At 41.7% G+C, this 16,194-nt stretch overlaps 1 long non-coding RNA gene across 1 annotated transcript; it reads left to right on the top strand.

The window, feature by feature from the left end:
- The first annotated feature begins 235 nt into the window (after positions 1-235).
- LOC144753229 (uncharacterized) lies at positions 236-15,657 on the top strand. Its single transcript, XR_013594252.1, has 5 exons — positions 236-286; positions 13,698-13,759; positions 13,850-13,881; positions 13,970-14,028; positions 14,121-15,657. It is a non-coding gene; the product is annotated as an uncharacterized LOC144753229 (long non-coding RNA).
- The last annotated feature ends 537 nt before the right edge of the window (positions 15,658-16,194 follow it).

The raw sequence follows: 16,194 nt of genomic DNA, 5'->3' as shown, positions 1-16,194 counted from the left end.
GGGGGGGGGGGGGGCGCTAAAAGGCACAGCCCAGTTTGCTCTGCCCCTAATCCCTTTTGCAATGGCCGGGCAGGCTGTGCTCTCGCGCTACGCGCAGTACAGGCCCTGGTACGCAATGTTGCCAGTCCGGCCCATCCCACCCTGGACATGTGAAAAATACAAACCGAAAGTAAAACTGGGCGCTGCTTATAAATACTCGGGCTGTGTCAGAGAGAGGAGTTTCATTTCACCCTTCGGAGACCGTTTCTTCACAGTATCTGCGATGTCCCGGTATTTCAGTACCCAGGTAAGAGGAGCGGCCGGGTGGGTGCCTTACATTTCTGGGCTCTGGCGCCACTGCACCTGCTGCACTTTTGATGGTGCACCACCTGTTGTTATACGGAATGGGCTAGTAAGTATGTTAAAAACAGACTGAACTCGAAATATAAAGATTTGTTTACAGTGAGAAGCTGTTCTTCTGAGTGATATTTACCAGGGCTTTAAATGGAAAAAGAGATTTCTCGGCAGTACCTACCAAATTGATTAGAGTGGGGGTCTGGTAGGGGCGTATCTGGGAACAGGGCTGCGAGACAATTTATTTAACTATATCGGCATTTTCTTCTTCCACATAAAGCGCCCTAGTGCGCTGCCTTCAGCCACGTTCGGCTCATATGAGCAAGGCATAGCCAGTGCTCATTTTTGCAGCTTAAGATAGCGCGAACTTGGCCGGAGGACATAAAGCACTTTACACGAGGTGCAATGTTTTACATGAAAGCATAATTTCTGTTACGGTGTGGGGAGACTAAGCGAAGGACTTTGAGCAGACGCTGGGAATCTAAGCACCCTGTGCCATAAAAAAAAAAAAAATGATGCTTTCACGTAGAACTTTTGGTGCTCATGAAAAGCGTTTTAATGACCTCATGGTAAGTTCGCGCTTTATAAAAATTGATTAGAGTGGGTCGTGGGGGTTAGGTAGGGGCGTGTCTGGGAATCTGGTGGCTGGGCAGGTATTTAACGATATCGGCATTTTCTTCTTCCATGTAAAGCGGCAGTGCGCTGCCTTTAGCCAAGTTCGGCACATATGTGCAAGGCATATCCGGAACTTTTTTGCAGATTTATATAGCGCGAACTTGGCTGGAGTACAGTAAATCCAGCGTTAGAAGTGGGCGGGGACGGAAGGGCACGGCGTGCCCCTACTTCTTAAAATTATGTTAGCCCGTTCCCCTACTTCTTACTTTTGAAAGAGCGTACCGGGGACTGTAAAATTGCCATACTTTAAAAGTACACCTTTTTTTTTTCCACATGAGTGGTGCAACGTGAATATTCAGAAGGCCTCTGCAGTGCGCCCGACCTCCTCCCCTTCCCCGCTGTGTCTAATGGGCCTGCAAAGTGAGACTGAGAGGGCCATCAGGGTAGCATGGTGCGAAAACGGCTTCTCTGATGGCCCTGCGATTCACACCTCACAATCCTTCACTATCCTCGGTTGTCCACCAGTCCTGACCTCTCTCCTTCCCTCCATGTTACTGCTCTTCCTCCGTGTTGCCTCTGAGCATCCCTCTGTATTGCTTCGTTGGTGCAAACAAAAAAGCGTTATGATACACAGCCAGCGCTGGGAGCGTCATAGCCCTTTTTAAAAAAAATTCCTCCCCCGCCTGTGTCTTTGTCCAAACACACTGCTTTACAACATAGGTGCAAAACATTGACAAAGCTGCTAGATGTCATAGGTGATGCCTATTGGCTTTGCCAATCATTGAATGCTTGCATTAATTTTGCATTTTTCCTTTTTGAAGGGCCTGCGTGCATCTGTGGTCATTTTTTTTATGGCGCTCGCAGCATTGGCAAATAATATTTTTTCCATTTGCCAATGCTGAACAGCATCAGCAAAAAGCGTGTCAAAAAGCATAATCATAGTTCAAGTACTCCCTTAACAGTATAGTTAAAACAAATAGTGTACATTTAGCAAGGTAGAGGTTTCTTCAATGTAGCGCACTAGAATTATGCAGTAATCCAGTTCCAAATTATGTGGCAGCATTGAGTAAGCTATCCACGAAGGAAAGGCATATTACGCAGCATTCTTTGGCGCCATCTGTTGCAGTATTTTTCACAGTGTCTTGTCTTTTCAGCACTCACATATGCCATTTTTCAGTAGTATTGGTGTAGCACCTGAACACTGTTGCAAAGGGTCTGCCTTTGAACCGCACGATGCCTGGTGCTATTCGGTTTTTAAGTAACCTTTGATCATTTGAGCAAGATGCATCTCTCTGGCTGTTGGAATCAGCACATTATGCAGCAGATGATGGATTATGCTGCACATGTTTTGTTTATACCTGCTTATGTAGAGAATTACGTGGCTTCAGAACCCCATTTATTCCAGAGTCTCTTGCTATTCCCAATCAGCAGGTGTGTATTGATTGTTATTTCTCTCCTGAACCAAAAATAGTTTGCATCATGTACACAAGGAAAAGCTTAAAAGGGGATTCCCCACAGTGAAAGGGAAAATGGATTGTATGTTGAATAAAACAAAGTAAGGCCTTTGAAATTCCACAAGTACCTCGCTGAGGTAAATTGTGGCATAAGATTTGCTTACGATTGTAGTAAGCGATACAAAAGGGGATGATGGACGGAGCGTTTGAGCAAATCAAACACTCACCCCCAGTCAACTGATCTGAACGATTGTAGTAAGTCTTTGAATATTTTGTTATTTCTTCCAGATGGTGAAAGTTTGTCAAAAGACGTGAGAGTGATGCTTGTTATATATGTTAGCTTCTTTATGTTATTCTATATTAGCGGAGTTGTCTACAGCAGCCCACCGTTGAATGTAGAAAGGATGTTATGTTGTGTGCAGGGCCACTATAATTATGCGGCAAGAGAGGACCAACTGATGCAGCAGAGTTTACTAAATTATGCGAAAAGTAAAGCAAAATATAGCACCATAATGTGCCACTTTTTTGTGATAGTATTACTTCAATGTTTTGTCATTTTCACATGTTAACACTGGTCAAAGGTTTCACCTCACTAGTACCAGTTTAACATCCAAATTCAGCAATTGACTCCAGAGCGGTGACCAGCGAACCTTTGCACAGGGTCTCGCACTGTACAGCAACATCTTTTGCAGCATTTTTAGTATCATTTCTTCCGTTTGAGTTGGAATTTTTTGTTGTTGATAGAATCAGCAGATGATGGATTATGTAGCAAATGCAGTAAATACATAGTTATGCAGAAAATGCAGCAGCCACAAAATCTCATAATTCCAGTAGTCCTGGTTTTCTGGCTTTTATAAAACGCCACACTGGCCGTTAACCAAGCCTCTACCTTGACCAAACAGCTGTCTGTCTCATATCAGGTATAGCCTTCTGATGCATTGGCAGTTTCCAATATGGTCGGAACTTCTTGGAGTTTGGATTGCTTCAAACGCACGTTATATGGAATCCCCTCTCCTCTGCACTCTTATACGTGAATTGAGATTATTTGGTGTACACAATTTGTAAGCAGTTCCCGTCCAATCTCAAGTGGGTGTGGCTATGACAGCCACCAAGCAATGGCTGACCGGCCTCATTTCTTTAAGGCGGCGCAATAAGCAGTGCCACTGGAATTATGCAGCAAGGGAGCGTCAAATTATGCAGCAGGTTTGAGTAAATTATGCGGCAAGAAAAGGAAAATTACGCAGCTTTACGTGGCCCGTTTTGTGATGACATTACTTCATTGTTTTGTCCTGTTTAAGCTTTTTAACACTGTCTGGGCATTAGTTGTACCCCATTAGTAACAGTTTGAAACCCAAATGTAGCATTATACGTTCTTTTATTTAGTAACGTCACTTCCATCCCGTATGAGACCTAGAGAGTTCACTCCAACTCTCCTGATGCATGCACATTCATATTTCTCATTCTCATTTTACTTCAATACAGGGATCTTGACTCCATAATAGTGCCGCTAACAGCCATAACCAAAAACATCACTTAGTCATGATTTAATTAGCACTATCTCCAAGTAATGTCCAGCGTAGCTCTAGTCACAAATTATCAATAAGTGGATGCTTTCCTTGCATAATTGCTGATTGTAGTTATATGGAGGGCTGCTTACTTTTGAAAATAAAACAAAGCAGGAGGCAAATTCAAGCCCCATTCTGTCATCAGGCCTCCCATTTCCGGTGCTTAATTTGACAAGGTGGTTGCAGGTGGTGGCCACCAGCACTCGTTTTGGGGGACTAAAACAGTACAACAGAGAAAGGCAGAATATGTGTAAAGAAAGAGGACTGGAAAATAGAGACAAGAGCAGAAAGCAGGGAGGAAAAAGATCCTGCAAAAGTAAAATAAAGGCACATGGAGTGTTTGGTGGTAGCGGACACAACTATCAACCCTGCATTCGGCAGCACTGTTAACGAGCTTTTGAGAAAAACTTTGAGCCCCGGCACATATTATTTGACAAATTAAGCACTGATTTCAGCTGCCTGTGGCCTCTGCTTTCAACAGAAGTCAATGGGGGAAATTCAGTCTTCCGGTTATTTTAAACAAATCTCCCTCTTTACTCTTCTAAAATGTTGGCATTTTGCTCCACCGAAGGGCATCTATCCCGATCTGCCACTGCTCTCTGTGCTGCTGGTAGGGGCTCGACAATGCTGTCCCTGCCTATCTCAATCCAGACATGCAGCTTAACCTACAATTACAGTGCAGAGGCTCTACTGATGCCCCTCAAGCCTTTTTTATGCCCGCTCGCCATATGTGCCCCCTGGGCAGTTTGCAGTCTGCTCTGCCTGCCCGTGTGAATTGCGGCAAGTCTCCAGAAGTGTAGAGATGGCGGGGCCGGGTATACCAGAAGAAGCAAGGTGGGCGAGGGGAGGGCTGGATTCAGGAGTAATGCTTGATAGGAGTAAGTAAAGGTGTCGAGGGAGGGATGGGTCAGTCTTTACTAGAAGCAGGGTAATGAATGATATGCCAGGAAGTGAGGGTGGTGAGGGAGGGCTGGATCTGGGTATACTAGAAGCAGGGTAATGAGAAATACCAGGAAGTGAGGGGAAGCGAGGGGAGGCCAGGATGTGGGTATGCTAGAAACAGGGTAATGAGCGTTGCCAGGAAGTGAGGGTGGCGAGGGCGGGCTGGGTCCGGGTATGCAGCGGCGTGATATGACCATATATGAGGCCGATCGCTCAATACAGATGCAGATTTTAGTGTATGAATCAATGGCTGATGCACCTGGGCCCTTTGCTACAACTGCATTAAACGCTGCTGAGCGGATGCAGTTTGATGGTGTAGGACTGCAACAGAACAAAGGCTGTGCTAGCATCAATAGGGCACAGTGCTTTCGGAGCTTAGCAAATAACCTGCGAAAAAGGATGACAATGTCTAATGCATCAAATGTTTCGAGATGCACAACCACAAACAATGACCAAATCGAATACAAAGAGTTAGTACACAGAATGAAACTCCTACAACCAGCTTATTGGCCAGATCCAGTAGACATCTTATACGGTGAGGGAGAGTTACAAAACCTTTGTAGCAGGTTGCATGTATTTGATACTAGGCAGTACATCCTTGGTTTCAGAGAGCACAAACCAAATAAAAATTTCCTTCCTTGAAAGCCTGAAACCATTAGTGCACATGATAAACACCTTTTGTACCTCAACTGCTGAATGTGAACGGGGCTTTAGTGTAATGAATGATGTGCTCAAACCACTGCAGAACGGAATATCAATAAATTGTTTGTCTTCTATAATGTTCATAAACATCGTGGGGCCTCATGTCATAGAATTTAAACATGAATTTTATGTTCAGAAATGGTTAGAAAAAGGGAGAAGTGCCAATGAAAGAAACTGCATGGCTCGGAGACAAATGGCTTATGATTCCACTTATAAGCGTATTTGGAATATTCTGTGATTGGAAACATGTCCCATATTGTAAATGAATTAATTATAAACAACTTCTATATTAAACCTCAAATAAACATGTGTATCGATTGTTTGAATTAAATAACGTTATAAGCTGTAACTGGTCAGTGAAATGTCAAATGCACTAAAAATTGGTATGTTTTGCTATTTTTAGCCACACCTCCGACTCCGCCCACTAATCCAATCCTCTGCTTATTCCCGCCCCCTGAGTCTCCGCCCACAGTTCCCCTACTTTTTTGTCCCCACTTCGACCACTGAGTAAATCGCTTTAGATGACATGAGATGCAAATGTTTAACATGAAAGGATAATTTCTATGTTTAGGGCTTGGGGAGATTAGGTTAAGGACGCTGAGCCAACGCTGGGATGTGAGCACCCCATGCCATAAAAACAAACAAGCCGCGCTCTGATGCAACGTGACTGCACGCGTCAGGGCACAATGGCAGCAGGAAGGCCCGGAGCCGAGACGGTGACCTTGGCACTCACCCCGTGTGGTTCATTCCCAGCGCTCTGTAGCGCCTGCTTGTCTTTCCGCACGTTTCTGCCAGTATTTTAACAAGCCTGTCAGAGGTCCGTGAACTATGCTGCTTCCGTCTTTCAGCCTTGCAATACCGGCGTGGTCTGCGGCTCGCGAAAGTGTAAGCATGCTCGTCATCGCAGAAGAAACGTAAAAATCACGTGAACTGTTCACGAGGCGCGTGTCGTGATCTGATTCTGCCACTACGGTAGAAGCTCACGCGCGCGACCTCTCCCAGCGGAGAAGCAGGAGTAGTTTGGAAGTGTTGCAGTCCGCGCGCATGCGCCTGAGGTGCTCAGATTGCAGCCGTTGCTGAAAGGCTGCGCACCATGGCACCTTTGCCGAAGCTCGACTCCCTGGTCCTCCTCGGTTTATGGTGTTTGCGCAGCAGGGTGTCCCAGGCGGCGGCTGCGAGCCCCCGCAAGGGCGCAGTGGAGCAGTGCGGGCCGAAGGTAAGCCGGGCACGCTGGCACCTAATGGCATGTCTGTCCTGCACCAGCTGGGGAAGTCCGCTTGCCCGGGCATGCCTTCCTTGGATCACCTGGGGAAGTCCACAGGTCGCGGCTGTGCATAGCGCTTTGTTAGAAGGGGGGTTTGGGAGCTAAGTACCCCGGCTGTGCAGAGAACACCCGGACTGTGGGACACGCAGAAAGAGCCCGGTAAGTGGAGGGGGGGTGTATGTGCGTGTGTCTGTGTGTGTCCGAGTGTGTCTGTGTGTGTGTCTGTCTGTGTGCGCATGGCTCTGTTTAAGGGGGGGCGCGTGTGTATGCAGTGTGTGTGTGCCTGTGTATGCGTGTGTATGTGCGCATGCGTGAGTGTGCCTGTGTGAGTGTGTTTGCGCATGGGAATGAGGCACGAGAGGGGGCACGGCGCCGTGCGCACCCACGAGGTGATATCTGCGCTCTGCGCTCGTGCACCCTCTCGTGTCTACATTCCCAAATACGGCTGACAATAGGTCTTTCGCTGACGCTCGACCTAAAAAGCACTCAATTTCGGGAATATACTGACCTGACACCGAAATGGCGTTTCTGAGTGACTCAAGAAGAGGCACCTGCAACCAAGAAGGCTGGCCTTATATGGGTAACGTGTTGGAACAAGCCAGAGGCAAACCCCAAAGAAAAATTTGTGCGCACAAAGGAACGTAAATTAAAAACAGTGTAAGACTACATGTAGCAGGGACAGTCTGCCGGGAAGGTCCAAAACACCAAACAACGGGGTTAATTAAGCATGTTGCGCAAACAAAAGCATGCATTTATAAAGGGCACAAACAAGAAAGAATGTAAAAGATGGGAGGTGCTTCAAGACACAGTCTGGATTACAGCATGCCTCACAGAGAAGGGAATGCGCAGACGAGGCTCGACCTAAAAACAAATGGTTTTAAAGCATGCTCATCAGACCACACTCACTTCAAAACCATTTATTTTTCAATTTAGCTAGGTTCAGTCTCCTACAGTTGCCAGGAGCAGCGTCGATCTTCAGTGCATTAGGGGAGTGGGTGAGGGACCAGCAGTTGAGTTCAGTACACATATATGATACCATTTTAAAACAACATATTTCTTTATTGAGTGACCTCTGCAACATGCTTTAGTTTAGTATATTTAATTATACCATTGTGTTGAGTGTCAATTGTTAGAGGTAGGTGATGCTAATCATTACTTAGAAACATTCATGCCTCTCTTCCATTGCCCTGATGATGATGCTATAAGTTAACCAAGAGGGATGCCAGTTGTCTTTTGTCCCCTACACATGGCCTGAGGTATTACTATAGCTGGTATTACATTATAATCTTTTGTGTTTGTGCAGCACACACCCTGGACCGATGAAGGAAAAGGAGTTAATGTGAAAAAGTGATTGCCTAGGATCACACACTGTAGTCAAGTGGAAGCTGGATTGAATCAAGGTTTCCTGGTTTCATGTTGTGCAATTCTTCATTAATACACCCACCCACTCCTCACCAATCCAACCATTCATTGATTTTTGAGCCATGTACCCACATCTCCAGTTTCCATCCACCCATTCAATGGCTGGACAAGGTTCTATAATGAACAAGCATTTGCAGTGCAATCGGTCTCGCCTTTGGGACCTTATGTGTATTTAGCTATGAAGCAAATTAGCCTGGGTGCTGAAACATCTACTGTTCATTAACATGGAGGGGAAGTAAGCACTGAACTGCGGGACATGCCAGTTATGGGTACACATGGAGAGAAATATTGCCTTTCAGCTGGAAATGGTATAGTCGAAAGGGATCACCAACAGAATATCGACGTACAGAATATCCAGCTACAGGAATATCGAGGCTACAATGTCGATGGACAGAATATTGACAGCCTATCTCTACAATGGTAAGTACAAAAATATCGAAACCAAAATATCGTTCTTTAAAATATCGTTCTTTAAAATATCGATTTTTAAAAAATAATATAACAATAATTAAATAAGAATGTAATTAATTAAAACATAGTTATAATTATTTAAAAATGTAAAAAACTGATCAATGTAATATAAAAAAATTAAACATACATATTTAAAAAAAATATATATTGACTTAATAATATTAATAAATACTTTTATATTTAATTATAAAATGTTAGAAACATAAGAAAAAGTATAAATACACATATATATATATATATATATATCACAAACACAACAGGGTCCTGCTGAGATCCTCTCTCCCAAGCCAGGTGGCGCAAAAAATATCGGCGGACCACACAAAGCCGATTCAATATTCCATTTAAAGTCTGCTTCACAGCAAAAAGGTTGCGCACTCAGGATTCCGTATTACCAGATGATTTATTGTTTACAGGTTTACACGCTACGCGTTTCGACACTAAGAGTGTCTTTATCACACATGAGTTGTCCCGGCATTATGGCACATATAAGCATACAACAAGTGAAATAAACATAGAGAAGGTGACAAGTAAATTCACTTAATTAGAGCGTACACATGGGGGCCATTTTGTAGTGGTGTATTAGTCAGATAGGAAATCAATTATATTTCCTCCACAGCCAATTACTTCAAAGGCCATGGGAAATTATCACGAGTTCTACTACATGATTTTAAATATATTCATCTTCCTAAGTAGGAAACGAATTATGTAAGAATTTGTATATACATAGTAAGCATAGGTGCCTTTTGTAGATATACCTAAATTTCATACCTTCAGTATGTGGTGGAATCCCTTCCATTCGGTCTAGTGCCCAAATTAAACCACACACCTGTAACCACTGGCCCTCAGAGATTTCATTCTTCTCTTCGTATTCTAACCGTATGCTGATAGCCAGCCATTCTGTCCCAGGATTAGAGTGCACATCTATTAATTCAAATCTTGCATACAAGTGAAGGTGTCTTTCATTCCAGTGAAGAAAAATTGAGGATAAAGGACCGTGAAGTGAAGGTGACGGGACCAGTTTCTTGCCTCAATTCTATCCTACAAAAACAAATAAACATACAATTAAAATCTCTTCATAAAAACTTACTTATAAAAGAGGTTACAATGTAAAGTTTCATAACACATAGGAGCAATATTCTATACTGGGTCAGACTTAGTCATAATCATCAACTTTTTAGTCCTCATATAAGTGTGTACTAAGTTCCTCATCGAGGTTGTGTCCCCCGGGGAACTTTGTCTCGAGTTCCATGATCCATTTTGACTCTTTCTTTCTCAGGGCCAGCTCTCGATTCCCACCCCTTCTTCCTACGTTGACTTGTTCCACCGCAAAGTAACGCAACAAGGAATTATTGGATTTATGGAACTTTTGAAAGTGTCGTGCAATGGGGTATTTAGCATCTTCATGGGTGATAGCTCTGAGATGTTCCAGCACTCGTTTCTTTGCCATACAGGTGGTGCTCCCTACATACCGAAGTTTGCATGGACACTCGAGAACGTACACTACAAAATTGGTGTTACAGGTCAGGAACTGTTTGATAACTCTAGGTTCCTTTCTCCCCGGTACATCAATGGTCTTGACCATAGTGCTAGCCCTACAGGCTTTGCAATGGCCACATGGGTAAAAGCCCTTGAGGCCTTCTACCTGGGTTCTCTTTTCTGTGATGTCCGCTTTGACCAGAATATCTCGTAGATTTCTCCCTCTTCTATATGTAATTTGAGGTCTATCATCTAGAAGAGGACCAACAATATTGTCTACTTTCAAAATATTCCAGTTATCGACCAGTATTTTCTGTACCTTTTTGGATTTACTGTTAAAGGTAGTTATGACTCGAGTCTTATTATTGGTGTCATCACTCTTCTCTCTGGGTGTTAGAGTTTCAGTTCTATTGATAAGGGCGATTTTTTGAACAGCTTTTTCCAGGACTTCCTCTGGATAGCCTCTATTTCTGAATCTATCCAGCATAGTCTCTTGTTCCTTAGCAAAGCCCTCATCACTGCTACAGTTTCTCCTCGCCCTTAGAAGCTCACCATAAGGAATATTCCATTTGAGGGGATATGGGTGAGCACTAAGGGCGTGAAGTAAACTGTTGCCAGCTGTATCTTTCCTGTGGAGTCTGGAGATCAGTTTACCTTCGGTTACATTGATTTCTGTATCGAGAAATTCAACAGTCTTAGAACTGATGTTATATGTCAACTTGATATTATATTCGTTGATATTTAGTTTCTCTATAAATCGGACTGCCTCTTCCTCCTACTTAGGAAGATGAATATATTTAAAATCATGTAGTAGAACTCGTGATAATTTCCCATGGCCTTTGAAGTAATTGGCTGTGGAGGAAATATAATTGATTTCCTATCTGACTAATACACCACTACAAAATGGCCCCCATGTGTACGCTCTAATTAAGTGAATTTACTTGTCACCTTCTCTATGTTTATTTCACTTGTTGTATGCTTATATGTGCCATAATGCCGGGACAACTCACGTGTGATCAAGACACTCTTAGTGTCGAAACGCGTAGCGTGTAAACCTGTAAACAATAAATCATCTGGTAATACGGAATCCTGAGTGCGCAACCTTTTTGCTGTGAAGCAGACTTTAAATGGAATATATATATATATATATATATATATATAATATATATATATATATATATATATATATATACATAAACCTGTAATATAAATATACAAATAAAATATATATAATAAATAAAAATATCAAAATTAATATTTATTTAAAAAATATATTTTACACTACATTAACTATAAAAGTAGGTAAATATTGGATAGCGTAGGGGATAAAATTACTATTTCCACTCCAGAAAGTGCAACAGTAGGGATAGTGTTGGATAGCAGAGGGGAATAATTTGCTATTCCCACTCCAGTGAGTGCAACAGTAGGGAAAGTGTTGGATAGCGGGTATGTAAAAATTACTATTCCCACTCCAGTTAGTGCAGCATTAGGGAAAGTGTTGGATAGCGGGTGGGTAAAAATTACTATTCCCAATCCAGCGAGTGCAACAGTAGGGAAAATGTTGGCTAGCGGGTGGGTAAAAATTACTATTCCCACTCCAGCGAGTGCAACAGTAGGGAAAGTGTTATATATCGGAGGGCAATCCTGCAAAATAATTAACATTAAATAACAAATAATTAATTTTTCAAAATATTCCCCTATAAACATCACCACCAATATTGTAAACTATTACACAATAAGCATCCTTATTTAACAATTAATTAATTAATGAAAATCACACAATTAACACTATAAAGTAACTTTAAATAAATATTCTATATAAAAAAGAATAACATTTTTATTAAAATTAAATTACTTCCCATCCTACTCCCCTATCAATCCAAAACCAACTCCTAAAAAAATTACACAATCAACATATTTACCAAATATGTCATAATAATTAATATCCAATCCATAACCATTTATTAACATTTTAACACAATTAATAATATAAATATTAGTTACATACATATTAATTAATAAGATTACTAATAATCGATATTAATTAATTTACTTGGCACCCCTATAAACCCACAACCAACTCATAAAAAATGACACAGTTAACATATTTAGCAATTACTTATTAATAATTAATATCCAATTAATAAAATGTTTGACACAATTAACAATACAAAATATTAATTACACAAATATTAATTAATACAATTATTAATTAATTACTTATAATTAAATTACTTCCCACCCTATTCCCTTATAAACCCACAACCCACTACGGCACTAAAACACAATATATATGTTTTAAAAAAAGAATTATAACTTCTCAGAAATTATTCATAAATATACTGTAATTAAATTACTTCCCACCCTATTCTCCAATAAACCCTCATCCCACTACGGAACTAAAATATGCAAAAATTAATTACCATAAAATGAATTACTTGTAAAAAATCAAACATACATTACTAAATAAACTATACATTTAACACATATGCTAACATACAAAACACTAAAAAAAATCGATAATATTAACAACGATATTTTTACTAACGATATTACTAGCATCGATATTATTTAAAACGATATTTCTTACCTGCATGTCGATATTCTGGTCGACGATATTCTTGATGGTCGATATTCTGTCATATCGATATTTAAACATGCTTAAATGGTATATCGGTATTTAGACATCGATATTATGTCTGCAAACCAGTCAAAAGCTCTGTTTTAATATAAAATCAGGGACTTCGGGGGTCAAATCACTGATTGAAAAAAATATTATTGTCTACGGGTGCTCGTGGAAGACAATTTCTATGGACTGGAATCTAGAGAATGCTAAAGTGATTCTGGTATTTTACTGACGTCTGCTGGTCATTTTCTATCAAGAAAGTTAAATAGAGGCAGTTGCCAGAAAATTTTTAAAAAAGAAATCCCTCAGCAGAAAGCAATTCTGGTATTTTACTGGCCTTTACTGGTCATTTTCTATAAAGACAGTTGAGCAAGCAGAAAGCAATTCTGGTATTTTGCTGACCTCTCCTAGTTGTATTCTATCAAGACAGTTAAATAGAGGCAGTTGAACAGAAAAAAAAGTCCATAAGCAGAAGCAGACAAGTCCTAGGCTGATTTCCAGAGCCCACAAAGTACAGACACATATAAGTATATATTAAAATATATACAAGAGGTCTCGAATGCTGAACCTAAAAATGCGATCTAAACGCATCATGGAGCGCATGTACAAGAAATTGATTCTCTGCGGCACCCCAAACAAGCTTGCACTACAACGCAGCACTGCACCAAAAGGAAAGTGCAGGGATGCGTCTTATTCACAGCAATAGGATGCATCCCTGCCCTTTCCGTTTCGCCGTTTAGGCAGTCTTGCACTAATACAGACACATTTTCAGAAATTATTAAAGAAATCCGTAACGCGGCTGATACATATCTCGTTTCTAATTACAGGGGCACCATACTTAAAAAACATCTCCTCCTACCCACACCTACCAAGCAAAACAGAGCTTTAGGTAAGAGCGGTATACACACCATTGATAATGCAAAAAATAATTGACAACATCATGAGTCCCCCTAATCACATGCCTCACATGTCTTCACAGGGTAGAGTGTGCACGACTTCCACGAATCAAAAGTGAGTAGTGTATTGTGTTTATGAATACTGTTGTGAATGTAGAAATATTGGTACAGCTCGGCTGAGCTCTGCATTTTGTGTCATTTAGGTGGTCCTGCATCGTGTTTTCTGAGGAATATTACAATTTGCTTGATTTCAAATTTGGAGGTAAGATGCATGAGGGCTGTCGAGCCAACTAGTAGTTTTTGATTCCGGTCCAGAGTACACGTCTAACTCAGGTCTCCCCTCTCCATTCACAGTGTGTGGTCCTGATGAGAACTCAACAATAAGAAGAGTTCAAAACGCGTAGACCGTGTGTTTTCAAAGCCATAAGACAACAACTAGAAACGAAATTTTATGAATTATAGATTTATGTTTACAATATATCTATGGCTATATGTTAAAGAAATTTTGTGTTTTCTGAAAAAATAATTGACTCATGATTGTAAATAATGTTTGGGATGATTGAAAGTATGTTTGAGAGTGTTTTGACAGTGATCTGTAAATGAGAGTGAGTGTGAATGACAGGAGGGGTTGTTGTTTATTGTATAGAATGTTTTGTATATAATGTGTGTAAAAAGCTTTTCCGAAATGCACAAATTTGATAAAAAATGATCAAAAAAGTTCTAATGGAGTAAAATAAAATAAAACAAAGGATTGATTCAAGAAACTAGGGTCCCCTCACTTTATGTTTGACTCAAAGGTGGGATGAAAAAAAGATACAGTAAATCAAGATAGGCAGCATTGGCGATTTTTTGGTATATATACCTTTAGAAAGTGGGCATTTTCTTGCTTTATCATCATGTGCCTCTGCCTGCCTGTGTAATCCACGTCTGAGGGAGGATGACAGTTAGGTTATTTGTGCATTCACTCTAGACAATCACACAAATGGAGCCTCTGTGTGCCTTGCATATCCTGATGGCTCATCACCAGGTCTTCCTGAGCTAGAGTGGTGGGAGGAGTTGCCACTGACACTTGAATAGGGCTGTGCCTGTCCTCAACAAAGCTGTCACCAACCCCTTGCAGTGTGTCTGGAGCCAGGTCAGGGAAAGGCAGGGTCTTGCGTACTACAAAGACTTTCCTTTGAAGTTTGCCTACTTCAAAGGCAGAAACTGGTACAAATACTGGGACTGTGACACAATAACATCAGAACACTTCTGGATTAAAAGGAGATTCTGCCAAGAAGAAGATCTGCAGAAGCTGTAGGAGGGGAACTGCCACTCTGCTTATTGCTCTATTGTGCTGGCCTACTGCTTGCTGCTTCTATCTTGGGCAGTGAAAGGAATGGGCTTTACTTTCTAAATTCTGCTTGCCAAGCCCCTCTAAGGGTGTGTGTGTACTTGCTTTCACTAATGAAGTCCCAGGGCCATCAAAGGCTTCACCTGCAGCCCCTGAACTCCTCTGCTGGGACTTCTGACCTGCCAAGTTGTGCCTATTTTTGTTCTGGGCCCTAGGCAGTGGTTTTGCTGCCACGAAGCCTGAAAGTCCACGCATCAACCTTCAGTGCCTGTTTTTACTGATGCAGTCTTGCTATGTGGAATTGACAAAGCGCTTGCCGATTGGCTAAAAAGATCGCCGCAGCCCAAGTCCTGAGCACCATTTTTCTGAAGTCTGAGGCACCCTGCTCCGACTTCGATGCAGGTCCTGCTGTGCAGCTGAACGAATCAACTCATTACCTGCCACAAGGCTGAAAATTCGGCACAGGGCCTAATCAAGATAGACAGTTGTGGTTCAGGAGCCATTTTAGTTATTTTGCGCATGATGATCATTTGCAAGTTGCAATGGTAAAGTTGGTGGGAGCGGAACGCTGGAGGTAGCTATTCAGTTATTACAGTCTTTTGAGTCCTTTCTTTACTAATTTCCTGGAATGTTGCAATGAGACAACACCACTGTCTGAATTGCATTTGCATTTGACCATCCTTTAGTGTGCCAAACCCATGAAAGAAAGCATCACACCTCCTGAAGGAGACATAGCTTAACCACAGACTGAGACTTCGGTTATACCCATGTAGATGGCTTATGAAATGTAGTATTTTCTGAACCAGTAATTTATTTGTAGAGCTATCATGTTTCTCATTACTCTGGTGTCTTTTGCCACTCTTTAATCCACAGCAGGTCATGGTGGATCACCTCTTGTGGTGTGATAAAGTGGTTAAGGCCTGGCCTGAGCAATATTACAAATTGGGCGCAATTTCTCTGTTAGTTCCACTGCACACCTATGAGCAGGTGATCCTGGCTCAAACAGGGAAAGTGCACTATATTATGATGAATGAGCTGAAAACTCGTTTCAAAGCCGCTCTGTGTTTCTCTCTGCAGGCGACAATCTGCCTGCAC

The sequence above is a fragment of the Lissotriton helveticus genome, chromosome 5_1 (assembly GCF_964261635.1).
Source record: "Lissotriton helveticus chromosome 5_1, aLisHel1.1, whole genome shotgun sequence".
Classification (NCBI taxonomy): Eukaryota; Metazoa; Chordata; class Amphibia; order Caudata; family Salamandridae; genus Lissotriton; species Lissotriton helveticus.
This window is presented reverse-complemented; position numbering and strand designations above follow the sequence as displayed.